At 41.2% G+C, this 15,381-nt stretch overlaps 1 protein-coding gene across 1 annotated transcript in view; it reads left to right on the forward strand.

Moving 5' to 3' along the window:
- Positions 1 to 15,381, forward strand: part of LOC139474795 (solute carrier organic anion transporter family member 5A1-like) — a 75,041-nt gene that overhangs the window by 12,214 nt on the left and 47,446 nt on the right. The gene's annotated exons all lie outside the window — the stretch shown is intronic.

Consider the following 15,381-nt stretch of genomic DNA (forward strand, 5'->3'; position numbering starts at 1 on the left):
TGTATATCTGAGTTGTAGCACTTGTGACATTCTCCTACACTTTCCTGCTTATAAATGTTGTTGTCATGTGGAAAGTGATATGGTGAGTTTTGTGTTCTGAAGAGTTGCAAGTCTCCACTAATGACAGTGTGGCATGGACAGGGGGAGTCATAAGTAACTGTAATTAAAGGCTGGATGAAATTAGCCCTGAAATTCTTGTTATTCACTATGAGATTGAAATAGCAATGGGTCTACATTCATCTATCCCTTCGTTTCAAGACCTTTGTTACGTAGAAAGTACAATATTTATATAGGGAACATACTAGAACCCTGTTTCTATCGAACATGTCATTGGATTATTCCAATTATTAATGATAATAATAATATTATTATATCTATCATTATTATTATGATGGTGTTATTAGTTGCCACTGACTGTATTTTCTAGGTGATCATGTTGATTCTGTCACATCTGCTGTTGCTCCCTGCAGTTTGACCTTTTGGCATGTTTGGTCTAAAAAACCCACGTCATGATAGATGTGACATGAATGTACATGGTAGACGTCTATCATAAAATATTTACTGGACAGAAACTGTATGAATGTATTGATACAAATGTTTAATGTAAAATTTGTTATGCGAGAAACCCTCATTAGTCATGTTAGTTGTAAGGCTGAATATGTATGTTTTGATCATATCATGACATTTCTGTCATGTTTATTGACATAATGTTTTGACATGTATCTGATGTATACTGCAAATCTAAAATTAATTATAGTAAGAATTCTAAAATGCTTATGCTTGTCATTGCTGGTCTATTACACATTTGCCCAGGTTTAGCAGGAAAAAAGTTTTGATTAACTATGCCTTTCATTTCTGTGAATTTATTTATAAGGAGTTTTCAGTTCTGTGTGATTTTTCAGTTTTTGTAGGAGTTTGTTAGGAGTACTGTAAGTCCATGGACAATATCCTCAACATGGTCAACAGTCATATTTACAGCAATACCATTCAAAGCAGCAGTAGACCAAACTCACTCACTGTACCCTACCATGAAAGATATGGGTTAGACTAGGTCATCAGCAACCCATGCTTGCTGTAAGAGACGACTAAGGGGATCAGGTGGTCAGATTTGCTGACTTGGTTTATGTATGTCATTGTATCCCAATTGCGTGGATGTATGTTCATGATGTCAATCACTGGATTGTTTGGTCCAGACAGCCAGTGAGCTACCACTCTGCTAGTCAGACACAGCCAGTGAGCTACCACTCTGCTAGTCAGACATAGCCAGTGAGCTACCTCTCTGCTAGTCAGACACAGCCAGTGAGCTACCCCTCTGCTAGTCAGACATAGCCAGTGAGCTACCTCTCTCTTAGTCAGACACAGCCAGTGAGCTACCCCTCTGCTAGTCAGACATAGCCAGTGATCTACCCCTCTGCTAGTCAGACACAGCCAGTGAGCTACCCCTCTGCTAGTCAGACATAGCCAGTGAGCTACCTCTCTGCTAGTCAGACACAGCCAGTGAGCTACCCCTCTGCTAGTCAGACATAGCCAGTGATCTACCCCTCTGCTAGTCAGACAGTGAGCTACCACTCTGCTAGTCAGATAGTGAGCTACCACTCTTCTAGTCAGACACAGCCAGTGAGCTACCATGCTGCTAGTCAGATAGTGAGCTACCACTCTGCTTGTCTGAGGCTAGTGAAAAGTTTTAAGGTCTTCCCAAATATAATCTGAAATATTTATTGTTTCCTGTTTGTTTTTGTCTCATGGTGTCTTATCCTAACCCTAATTGTACCAAGTAAGGATAGGTTATATGGTTAATTACAATTAGTTTATATAGGTATAATATATAATAATATATAGGTGAAATACAATTAGGAGCGACAATTCGGTGTAGGTTCTAACACTGTTATCAAGCAACTTGATTTAATTTGCAAGGATGCATGTTGACATTAAAAGCTAGTTGCATGAAACAAAACCAGGTTGCACCTTGGACTCATAAATTTATCTAAGTTGAAAGGTAGATGCACAAATTAGTGTAAATAAGTACAACCTGAGATCCCTGATGACTGCCATGTGTCCTGAATTACACATGATGCAGGGATTAGTGATGTAGTATGGTAAATAATGATTTGAGGAATTGAAACTTGAGAGTGTTCAAAGATCAATCCAGTGTGGATAATTACTGGTTAGTCAGACACAAATTTGAATTTTTTTACATGCGTCTGGTGTATATAGACATAAATATTAGGTTGCATGTTTCAATAACAGGTGCGTGTTTTATATAACTAACTCAAGCTCTGCTAACCATGCTAGCATCAGTTCTAAACAAGCCATTTGTGTTAAAACTTCAAACAAAAAGTGAAATTTTATAAAACAACCTACCTACCAACCCATATCTGTTAGGTCCATGTTCAAATTATATTTCGAGATGTAACAGGTTTTGCTGAATTTGATATAGACAGACTTAACTTTTAACTAGCAAAGGTTGGTTGGGGCCAACTGTAAGCAATCAAAATGTGTTACTTAATATGGCCTCCTCTCTCTCTCATCTCCAATCCAATCAATGATATTCCCATTCTATTCCCCCACCACATCTCCCTAACCCCCTCCATCGTCTTCCTCTCCCACCCGCACCCCCAACTCCACCCCCCTAGTGTCTGGTGCCCAAGCTTCCTTCTTCCATCTTGCTGACCCTGGCCTCATTGCTGCCTTGGTAAGTTTGTCAGTACTGTCTACACACATGATGACCCATGATAAACCATGGAGATTTTATGCTCATCTGAATTCATGTTTCCAGGACAACTGTACAGTTCTCATTTTGTTCTCTGACTGTACAGTTCTGAACTGTTCAAAGGCTTGTTTGACCCGTGAAGATCCGGGGTAGAATAGGTCTTCAGCAACCCATGCTTGCCATAAAAGGTGACTATGCTTGTTGTAAGAGGCGACTAACAGGATTGGGTGGTCAGGTTTGCTGACTTGGCCTCAATCCCAACTGCATGGATCGGTGCTCATGATATTAATCACTTGATTGTCTGGTCCAGACTCGATTATTTAAATAGACCACCATCATATAGCTGGAATATTGCTGAGTGCTGCGTTAAACAACAAACCAACCAACAAATCAAAGGCATGTTCAAAGGCCAGCTGTACAGTGCTGATCTGTGCTGATGCCTGATGGCTTGTTTCCAAGCCTGCCACACAGTTTTGATCTGTACTGATGGCATGTTTCCAGGTCAACTGTACAGTGCTGATCTGTGCTACAGGCATGTTCCCACACCAGCTGTCCTTGACACATGTCCCTCCTGTATTTCGTCTCAGATTTGTAAACTTGCATTTATTTCACCCCAGGTAGCATGTTTCCAGGCCATCTGTATTGATCAGTATGACAGAAGACTTATTCGTGATGGCCTCTGGCAGATTGTACTCTCATGTCCGACATTATGCCAACTATGGATATCTCTTGAAGGCATGTATCATCTTCCTCACAATAACAACTGTGCTGCCTCCCTGAACCCATGACGTGTTTGTTACAAATAATATTCATTCTTCCCTTTCATGCTGACGCATTAGGCACTTCCCATTATGTTGTTAAACACATTGTAAGATTTTTTGTTAGCTCACCTAGACCAAAGATCCATCCATCCATCCATGGTCTATCCATCCATCCATCCATCCATCCATGATCAATGCATCCGCCCGCCTGCCCATGATTTACTTCTCCAACATGGCTGCCTGAATGCGCCAGATACTGATGAGGATAATTACCAGCACCATCATGGGAACCAGAATTGTTCATTTTCGTAAGAATGAACATGATGAAAGAAGGTTGAAATTATGAAAAATAAGTTTGAATGAGAATCTTGTTAGAAACCACGATGTCTGGGAATATCAAACATTGATATGGATATAGGTTAAGATTTGGTCGTTCCACGAAAATTACAGAAACACGGTCTGACAAGCTTCACCTGAAGGCATGGAACAGTTTTGTGACTTTCAGTGAACATTACAATTCTTTGTTGTCATCATTCCTCAACATGATTTAAACACAATTAATACACACAGAATGTGTAACTGATTATTGCTAACCCAACAGGATAATGGTGAGAAAACAGGTCTTAAATCATCTAATTTAAATTCCAACACTAAGATTGAAGTTGGCCGTCCTGAAAACCCAAATAAACAAGTCATGCCTACTTTTGATCTAATACACAATGGATAGTATTGGATGTTGTCACTGAGTGGGAGAGGACATGAATGAAATACTGGTGGGGGGATCCACATTGAACAAAAGCGGAGTTAGCAGTTGTGTAGCAAATGTACCTTTTAGTGTGCTGCTCAGTGTTTGTGCTGCCATAAGTGCAGCTTGAGTCTGACATTTGATTGGAACCAGTATGTTCTTTAGTTTTGTTTTGATCACTGACTCTGGGAGACTCCTACTGGGGCCCAGTTGATCAGTTGGAGCATGTCCTGTAAAGCCATCATTACGCGTCTGCCTTTCCCCCCCCCCACCCCCCCCCCACCCCCACAGGGATGAACCAGCCGGCTGCCCTCAAGTTATCTGACCACCCTGAAGAGAGATCACTGATGTGCCAATTAATTAATCCGGCAGTGTCATATTTCAGTGTTTGGGAAAAGCAAATCAAAGCTGGTCAGTTGTGCATTGATCATTGATCATCGATGTTGTCGAGGCAGTATCTCAGTAATGCTGGTGAATCATCAGTTGAATGAATATTGAGATCATTTAACTAATGAAGGAGTAAGTATATACTCCAAAAGGACCAAGCTTAATAATATTTACTTCAGTATGTAGAAAACGGGATCTGATTACAGTCTGTGTCTCCGTTAAGCATTTTAGCTCCCAATATATTGCAATACAATTATTTTGCCAATGCACAGCCCTAAGAATTACCCTATTTTCAATTGGCTATTTTAAGCTGCAATTTCCCCATTCACATACATGTATTGGCATCCATAGTCCACTTATAAAGGCCCAAAGTTAACACCAATTAGTATATACTCATTGCTATTTTTAGTTTTCCTGTTTGCCTGTTTACCATATACAAGTGAAGTAGAATAGGTCTTCAGTAACCCATGCTTGCTGTTAAAAGTGACTATGCTTGTCATAAGTGGCGGCTAACGGGATCTGTGATCATGTTTGCTGACTTGATTAAAGCATGTCATTGTATCCCAATTGTGTGGATTGATGCTCATGATGTTAATCACTGGATTGACTGGTCCAGACTTGATTATTTTCAGACCACTGTCATATAGATGGAATATTGCTGAGGACGGTATTAAACAACAAACAAACAAAATAAGTAACTACAACAATGCTGTTTAAATATAACAAATGAAATATTTTATTTATTTTTTTCAACGATTAAGTTTTTCACAGTGACCTATCAAGCTACAATAATGACCTATAAGTTTAGGTTTCATGAGGACAAATGACCCATTGTATAAAATTCCCTACATCACTAACACATAATTAGCTGCCAAAATTAGAAGCTAACAGTCTAGTGGGCACTGACATATATGCACTGAAGCATATTATTTAAATTGGAAACCTAATTTCTGACATTTCTTTCTATTTTTGGAATGTAACATGATTGTCCTACCAGAATCATATTTCCTTCCCATGTTTTGAGATAATTACAGAAATTAGATAGGGTTCTTCTTGTGGGGTATCTCGGGAGGGACTTCTACCTGATGAGTACACGTACAGCATGGTCTTCGGGCAGGTCCGCGCCCCCATCCGGGGGACGGTATTATGCTGGCGTTTCTTTACTACATTGTGCATGGCAGACATTGTTCATTTGGAGGTAATCTAATAATTTCTTCCAGTAATTTAGGAAGGTAAGTTGTCTGCGTTAGAGTAAGCTCATGGCTTTCCACTTGTACATGGGTCCTCTTGGCTGATCAATAGCAAGTGAATTAAGCTGTGGTGAGCTCACTTCGGACGTGTCGATTATGACGTTGATGTTCCGATTAATCAAATTCCACAGAGGTAATGAGGTACCCTGGTGACTGGTAAGATGTATACTGGTGGACTTAAAGGGACATTACCACTTCAGACATTTTTTTTTGTTACGGTTTCATTGACTGATTGGGTTTCAGGACCGTAAACTGTCTGTTATCGGAAACAATTCCAGTCCAGGGTGTTGTAAGGTAGCACATTGCTCCTACATATCGGTATGTCTTAGTTGGTCTCTTTGATCAGCTAATTAAGAATTTATTGGTCGCATCACTTTTTTTCATTAGTAAAGGTGATGATTGTGTTTTAGATTCAAATCATTTAATTGATCACAATTTTCTTGTAAAGTTCAGTGAAATTGATTACTTGTTAAATGGACTAGTAGTGTGATTTTATTGTCAAGGACTCCATACGATATTTGACCACGGAATTGTTCTTCATGTATTGGTATCTTTTGCACCAGAAGGAATGATATGTTCGTCAAGACAACCTCACTTATTTCATAGCTATCACTGACAAATGGAGAGGAAAATGTGATTGGAAACTTATTATCCCAAAACTTTTGTTCATTGTATTAACATGTCCCCCTTGAAAATTTTGGGGCAGAAAAGGTCCCTAAAACCCATCGCTTGCCTACCATGGTGATTCTGGGACAGAATGGGTCCCCTGTACCCATTGCTTGACAACCATGGAGTTTCTGGGGCAGAGTTGACCCCTAGGATCCATGGCTTGCTGGGGCAGAATAGGTCCCTAATTAATACCCATCGCTTGCCTACCATGGGGATTCTGGGGCAGAATAGGTCCCTAATTAATACCCATCGCTTGCCTACCATGGAGTTTCTGGGGCAGAATGGGTCCCCTGTACCCATTGCTTGCCTACCATGGAGTTTCTGGGGCAGAATGGGTCCCCTGTACCCATTGCTTGACAACCATGGTGTTTCTGGGGCAGAATGGGTCCCCTGTACCCATCGCTTGCCTACCATGGGAATTTTGGGGCAGAATAGATCCCAATACCCATTGCTTGACAACCATGGTGATTCTGGGGCAGAATAGGTCCGTAATTAATACCCATTGCCTGCCTACCATGGGGATTCTGGGACAGAATAGGTCCCCTGTACCCATTGCTTGCCTACCATGGGGATTCTGGGGCAGAATAGATCCCAATACCCATTCTTATGTCCTGTGCAGATTCCTTCTCTGTATTTGTTTAAAACATCTATAGAACAAGGAATTACTTTTAGTGGCCCAAACATGGTTAAGTCTATCAATCTGTACATAAAAAGTAAACTCATCTACTCTTATTTCCTATGATCCCCACATGGGGTTTGTGAGATGTAAAAAATAATCAGAGTTTAATTCCAAAATATTTCAGGGCAACAATCAATGAACCGGTAGTACATGTATTTGAAGGTTCAGAAATTTGAGTGTCATGATGTGCAAGCTGTCAGTGTGGGGACAGCGGAAGGAAACATGGGCGTGTGACAGGCTCCCAAGGAAGTGTGGGAACGCGGTATCAAGTGGGTGATAACTGACATAACACGCCATGTACTCTGCTTTGTTACATGTGGAATGATCCCTCAGAGCAGTGTCTCAGTGACCCGTATTTCACCATGGTAAAAGATAATGTCTACAATCATTGTTTTAAGCCATAAGGCAATATAATTGTGATGCAATAATGCTTGGTTTCGTGCATCATGATGTTTGAGAGATCACCAGCTGGGGGGTTATGATTGTTTGAAAAACTTGACATCCTCCACTATTGAGAGATAGACATATTAAAGTAGTACTTGAAGAGATTTACTACAAAGATACGCCTTGTTTGAAGAGACATAGGCATATCCTTTATTCAGGACTCATTCACGACTTTGGATAAGAATAAGGCTTACTTTCTGTCAATGATGATGATTCAGACCATTGCCAGTGATATATGCCTGCTGTGACCAATGTGAAGTACTTGGGTGTCTACACTGTAGAAGAGGATGTGGCATTGTTCATCAAACAGGTCAACCTTGTCAGGTTGGCTGTCAACGTGGTGAAGTTTCACAATCTTTCAACTTGTGTTGCTGTAATTTAAGATGATGCATTGCTTCCTGTGTCAGATCATACTTTTGTTTTAAACATTCCTCATGTTGGTGAACTGTGCAGTGCACCGATTATCTTTGCTGACACATGGTACTCTTGAAGATGTTTTGAGTTGCTGACCCAATAGGGACAAATAAGAGAATCTCACCCCAGTGTCTTTTGATGACGGAGGTCAAACTAAAATATGCATTTTTCAGCCAACGATGCTAATATCCGTAAAACCACCCAGATATATGAATTCTTCAAGACAGACTTCTGATGAATCAACCAATGTCAGCTTGACTCTTGTCATTCACTCTTCAGTGAGAGCAACACCTAGTTTATAGAGTGTGGTGGTGGATTTTGACGTTGACTTACACGACTGCCCATGACGTCCCAGATGTGATGAATGGGGCAAAGGTCAGCACTGAGTGCAGGGCCACGGCATGTCATGGATGTTTTGTTGTTGGGGGAATTTGGTCACGATCTGGACTGATGAGCATGTGCATCATCACATCTTGATAGATAAAACATTTCCCAACACATTGTGCAAATGGCACCATGAGTGGTGCAATGATGTTGTCCTGACAGTACTGACCTGTAACTCTGCCTCGGGCAATATGGAGTTCGGCCAGTCATTGTGATACCACCCATACCATTAGAGACCCGCCCCCAAAATGATCATACTGTACGATGGTAACATCTTAAAACATCAAACTCGATTCCTTCAGTCATGACAGTCAAGAATGAACCTCAATTCGTCAAAATACATGACATTAGCTCAAAGTCGATTATCCCAGTGCTGATGTTCCCTATGCTACTAGTGCCTCTGATTCAAATGACGTGCAGTAAGTTGTGGCATGACACGTGGACGTCGTACATGCAAATGCCATCTGTGAAGACGATTTCACACCGTTTTGGCATGTACCATTACACCAGTTGCCTTGTGCCACCAGTTCCTATTGGAGTGGCAGTTTGCAACCGATTTCTTAATGCCATCATTTTGACTGAACTCTCGTGTTGCCCTTGGGTGTCAAGATTGGCGTCGATCATTGACATTTTGTGTTTGTTGGTATTGGGCCCACAATCTGCTGATGACAGATTGAGGAGCGTGCAGAGTGTAGGCAACAATGTTCTGATGTGTGCCCACCTGCAGCATGCCTATGTCACATAAATGTTCAGCACGTTGCAAACATAGCATGATCAGTGCTGTTGCTTCCTTAATTATTAAATGTGATTAATAAAGCATCTTTGAGCCTTTGGTTACAAGAAAAGTGTCTGCTCACAACCCTGTCTAAGTGACAATGGTAAGTCTGGCGTATCGCCCCTTGCACATGCTTCATGACTGTCACAATGTTTTTCTGTTTTTCCTGTTTTCATTGCCAGAGATTGGTGTAATTTCCTATAGTTTCGCCTCAAAACAAAATATCCCCTACCTTTTTTGCATTGTATATTTTATATCAAAAGACACAAGTATATCATATATCAAGAGTTTTAGTCATTTATGAGGGGTGATATATTTGATATCAAATGACACAAGGTCTGTTAAGTGTTGGGATACAGTTTCATTGCAGCGATATCTCCTGGGAGGTCTATGATCATGGGGTCTGTTACCATTTTTGTCTTGATTGTGTTCAAAGGTTTGTCAGCTTGTGGGCTTCAACAAAGTAGTAAGCATCTGAGACCTGCAACACTTTTGGCTTATCTCCCACATCAAGATGACATGCCATAATATAACTGAAATCCCATTCAAAGTGGTGTTCAACCAAGCTTGCTCCCTCTCTCCCTTTCCCTTGATGTCCTTAGCATTGCCTGAGATTCAGGCCATATTCCTGCGCTGGCATGCTCCGTTCTAACCAAGTGGAATAAAATGAGGACAATAAATCACCATACTCCCCTTTTATGTGATATACCGGAACTTGACATTATGTTATTCCCTCTCAGCTGACCCTTTTGCTGAAGGTTGGTCAGGCTCGCTGACTTGGTTGATGCATGTCATGGATCCCAATTGTGTGGATCGATGCTCATGATGTCAATCACGGGATTGTCTGGTCCAGACTCAATCATCAGACAGACCGCCATCATATAGCTGGAATATTGCCGAGTGGACGTCGTACATGCAAATGCCATCTGTGAAGACGATTTCACACCGTTTTGGCATGTACCATTACACCAGTTGCCTTGTGCCACCAGTTCCTATTGGAGTGGCAGTTTGCAACCGATTTCTTAATGCCATCATTTTGACTGAACTCTCGTGTTGCCCTTGGGTGTCAAGATTGGCGTCGATCATTGACATTTTGTGTTTGTTGGTATTGGGCCCACAATCTGCTGATGACAGATTGAGGAGCGTGCAGAGTGTAGGCAACAATGTTCTGATGTGTGCCGACCTGCAGCATGCCTATGTCTCATAAATGTTCAGCACGTTGCAAACATAGCATGATCAGTGCTGTTGCTTCCTTAATTATTAAATGTGATTAATAAAGCATCTTTGAGCCTTTGGTTACAAGAAAAGTGTCTGCTCACAACCCTGTCTAAGTGACAATGGTAAGTCTGGCGTATCACCCCTTGCACATGCTTCATGACTGTCACAATGTTTTTCTGTTTTTCTTGTTTTCATTGCCAGAGATTGGTGTAATTTCCTATAGTTTCGCCTCAAAACAAAATATCCCCTACCTTTTTTGCATGGTATATTTTATATCAAAAGACACAAGTATATCATATATCAAGAGTTTTAGTCATTTATGAGGGGTGATATATTTGATATCAAATGACACAAGGTCTGTTAAGTGTTGGGATGCAGTTTCATTGCAGCGATATCTCCTGGGAGGTCTATGATCATGGGGTCTGTTACCATTTTTGTCTTGATTGTGTTCATAAGGTTTATCAGCTTGTGGGCTTCAACAAAGTAGTAAGCATCTGAGACCTGCAACACTTTTGGCTTATCTCCCACATCAAGATGACATGCCATAATATAACTGAAATCCCATTCAAAGTGGTGTTCAACCAAGCTTGCTCCCTCTCTCCCTTTCCCTTGATGTCCTTAGCATTGCCTGAGATTCAGGCCATATTCCTGCGCTGGCATGCTCCGTTCTAACCAAGTGGAATAAAATGAGGAAAATAAATCACCATACTCCCCTTTTATGTGATATACCGGTACTTGACATTATGTTATTCCCTCTCAGCTGACCCTTTTGCTGAAGGTTGGTCAGGCTCGCTGACTTGGTTGATGCATGTCATGGATCCCAATTGTGTGGATCGATGCTCATGATGTCAATCACGGGATTGTCTGGTCCAGACTCAATTATTTACAGACCGCTATCATATAGCTGGAATATTGCCGAGTGCGGCGTAAAACAAGAAACCAAACCAACTTTTGCTGAACATCATACCAACTTGTCTGTCACAAAATGGCGATACCCAGGGACATGTTTTTTCAAACAGCACATCCTCCTCTTTATGAAGGGGTAGATTTAACAACAAATTTGTATGTAGCCAATTACATTGTAACATCATATATAAAGAACGGAATCTTTATTTCTCTTCCTGAATTGCTTACTATTGCAATTTCAACTTTGATATTTGTTTTGCTTAGTTCGTTTGGTTTCATCAATATTTCATTTCTAGTACTGTATGAACTGTATGTGTGTGCATCCAAACAATCTGTGCTAAATGACGCTCACAGACAAAATGATGGATTTATGACTCTGTCCAGGAAATGAATAGGGCATTGAATGTTTGATAACCTAATGATTGGAGAATTGGACATCATTTCCCAGATGGCCCCATGCCACGCCCATCCACAGCGCATCCACCCCGCAATCAATAATCTCTTTTATCTTACCATTAATGTTTAAGTTTGGTAAATTTGTGTAACAATACAACATGGTGTTGCAATACCTATTCTTCTGCGGAGCGTTTGCACATGGAAGTCATGGTGACTGATAAATGCCAGATTTGCTCTGAAATCCTATGTAATTGAATGAGAAAAGAGGATTAAAAAATGTTGAACATTTTGTGCTCTGGAATCCATGGCAGTGTGATCCTCCGGATTGGCGACAGAGTCTCTGTGCAGAAGTATCGTCTCGTTGATTATTTCCTATTAGTGATCATTGATGGTTGATCACTTATGATGGGATTTGTTGCATAGAACATTTGTGAACTTGGGCACAGAGGCATTAATCTATACTTTGATGTGCTGATTGGGTTTCGTTCTGGTCACCACTATACAATCAATATTATCACTCGATTGGGTTCTGTTGCGGAGAGCAGTTGCCAGGAACTCGTTGCTTCTGTTTTGGAAATTGTTAACAGTGACATAATGAAATGGTGAACCTTGGCTTCTGGACTCTCTTGCCACAGGTAAGGCATGTTCCTCGTGTACAGGTAGGATGTGGAAGAACAAGTCTGTCAACCATGGAATTGATTTTGTCTTGGTCGGGTCTAGGCCATCAACGCTACCTCTTGTTTGTTTTCAACTGTATGTCTATGTCATGTACATCAATGGTTCATGTTTTTTGAAAATGAAGTCATTATTGTTTCATGAATATGAAGCCAGTTTCTGCTGTATCAACATCTTAACTTTGCTGTGTGTATTTTATGCTCGACCTGCTGTATCTATCATCCTACCTGAAACCGTGTCCTCTGAAGAGACATACACGTGAATACACAATGAATGGGAGGAAAGGTGGCCCAACCATCTTAAGGCCCAACAATTCACAGTGCTGAGTTGGGTCCTTTGGGCATCGTTGGGCACACCAGAAATCTATGATTGTGGGTTCAAATCCCAGTTCACCCTGATTTTGTTTCTTGGTTTGTCAGCTTCATATGTGTGTTCGTTGGTATCACTGAAGTGGAAAGTGACTAAAAACTGCATCGTTCTGGAATCTCCTCCCACTTGAAGCTGACATGCCGTCATATATAAATAATGTTGTAAAAGATGTAAACCTAACTCACTCACTCACTCACTCACTCACTCACTCACTCACTCAAGTTTAGAAGCCTGCAACAGGGAGAATTTAGTGACATGATGAGACGTAAGCTTGATGGAACAGTCATGTGACTGCTGCTGTCAACATGGAAAACTTAATTGCTTTTGTCCAACAAAACAATTATAGCTACCAGTTACCCGGTTCCAATATAGTAACATCTCATGTATGGTTGAAAACGAACCTTATTGTTCTTTTCCCCATGTGTACAGTATTTGCAACGCAGTACCACATGTTTGATGACCTTGAGGGATCACTGTGACCTTGTTGAGTTTGGTGTTTTGAGGCAAAAAGTATGTCATGAATGTATGTGTTATTCTTTGTCATGTGGAAAATATCATGTGTATCAAGAACAGGTGTCTCAAGAACAGGTGTTTACGATCATAACTATTTTTTTGGGGTGTTTGCATGTTCAGCTGATGAATAATTAATGAAATGAATAAACATTAATTGCTTCCATGGGAGTATTTGCAACATAGGGATATGATCATAAAATGTTAAGCTGATGCTGTGCTGTCATGTGTGAACCTTTGTGTTGGAGGTGAGTGTTGTGTGTTGGGTGAGTGGTGTGTGTGAGGTGAGTTAGTGATGGTGTGTGTGGGGTGAGTTAGTGATGGTGTGTGTGAGGGAGTAAGTGATGTGTGTGGTGAGTTGGTGATGTTGTGTGTGAGGTGAGTTAGTGATGTGTGTGAGGTGAGCTAGTGATGGTGTGTGTGAGGGAGTAAGTGATGTGTGTGGTGAGTTAGTGATGGTGTGTGAGTTGAGTTAGTGATGTGTGTGAGGTGAGTTAATGACGATGTGTGTGAGATGAGTTAGTGTTGTGTGTGAGGGAGTAAGTGATGTGTGTGGTGAGTTGGTGATGTTGTGTGTGAGGTGAGTTAGTGATGTGTGTGGTGAGTTAGTGATGTGTGTGAGGTGAGTTAGTGATGTGTGTGGTGAGTTGGTGATGTTGTGTGTGAGGTGAGTTAGTGATGTGTGTAGTGAGTTAGTGATGTGTGTGAGGTGAGTTAGTGATGTGTGTGTGAGGTGAGTTAGTGATGTGTGTGAGGTGAGTTAATGACGATGTGTGTGAGATGAGTTAGTGTTGTGTGTGAGGGAGTAAGTGATGTGTGTGGTGAGTTGGTGATGTTGTGTGTGAGGTGAGTTAGTGATGTGTGTAGTGAGTTAGTGATGTGTGTGAGGTGAGTTAGTGATGTGTGTGTGAGGTGAGTTAGTGATGTGTGTAGTGAGTTAGTGATGTGTGTGAGGTGAGTTAGTGATGTGTGTGTGAGGTGAGTTAGTGATGTGTGTGAGATGAGTTAGTGATGTGTGTGAGGTGAGTTAGTGGTATGTGTGATGTGTGTGTGAGGGAGTAAGTGATGTGTGTGGTGAGTTGGTGATGTTGTGTGTGAGGTGAGTTAGTGATGTGTGTGGTGAGTTAGTGATGTGTGTGAGGTGAGTTAGTGATGTTATGTGTGAGGTGGGTTAGTGATGTTATGTGTGAGGTGAGTTAGTGATGTTATGTGTGAGGTGAGTTAGTGATGTTATGTGTGAGGTGGGTTAGTGATGTTTGAGGTGAGCCAGTGATGTTGTGTGAGAGGTGTTAGTGATGCTGTGTGAGTTGAGTTAGTGATGTGTGTGGTGAGTTAGTGATGTGTGTGGGGTGAGCTAGTGATGTCTGTGAGGTGAGTTAGTGATGTTGTGTGTGAGGTGAGTTAGTGATGGTGTGTGTGAGTTGAGTTAATGACGATGTGTGTGAGGTGAGTTAGTGATGTGTGTGAGGTGAGTTTGTGATGTTGTGTGAGAGGTGTTAGTGATGTGTGTGAGGTCGACGAGAGGTCGGTCACATGACCGCAAAATTGACGTTCATAAGTATATGAACAACACAATTTGACGTTCAAACGTTTTTCGCGAGACCATGTTCTTGAAATGACGTAAACACTGATGGACTACTTTCACATTCCTGGGGAAACCCCCTGGGAGTTGCCTAGCATGAAAACATACATAAGCGTTCTTTCTGATCATTTAGAACCTTTATCCTTGGTCTCAGCATTTCAGTATACATTGAGAAATGTTAGAGAGCGTGACTGCATGATTGTTCACGAATATCCTCGCTATGGATCTTCCTAATGAACAAACGAAGAAATGCTCATCTAAACTATCGTAGTATCAACTCAATCCGTGCCTAGGCTGACATTGACCGTCTCCAGCAATCTATGAATTTACCTTTGTGTCTGTTTGACGCATCTTTATTCACCTTTCAATGATCGGCCAGTTGATCAATGATGACTAACACATGTAACCGCCACAGGTTCATTATCAACTTCGGAAATCTCTCCCGTCACGTTTATCATGTTGGCCAATTTTGACGTCTTGTACTTGATGTAAATGTATTACGACTCG

This window comes from Haliotis cracherodii, unplaced genomic scaffold (genome assembly GCF_022045235.1).
Source record: "Haliotis cracherodii isolate W230 unplaced genomic scaffold, xgHalCrac1.p SCAF_1, whole genome shotgun sequence".
Taxonomy (NCBI): Eukaryota; Metazoa; Mollusca; class Gastropoda; order Lepetellida; family Haliotidae; genus Haliotis; species Haliotis cracherodii.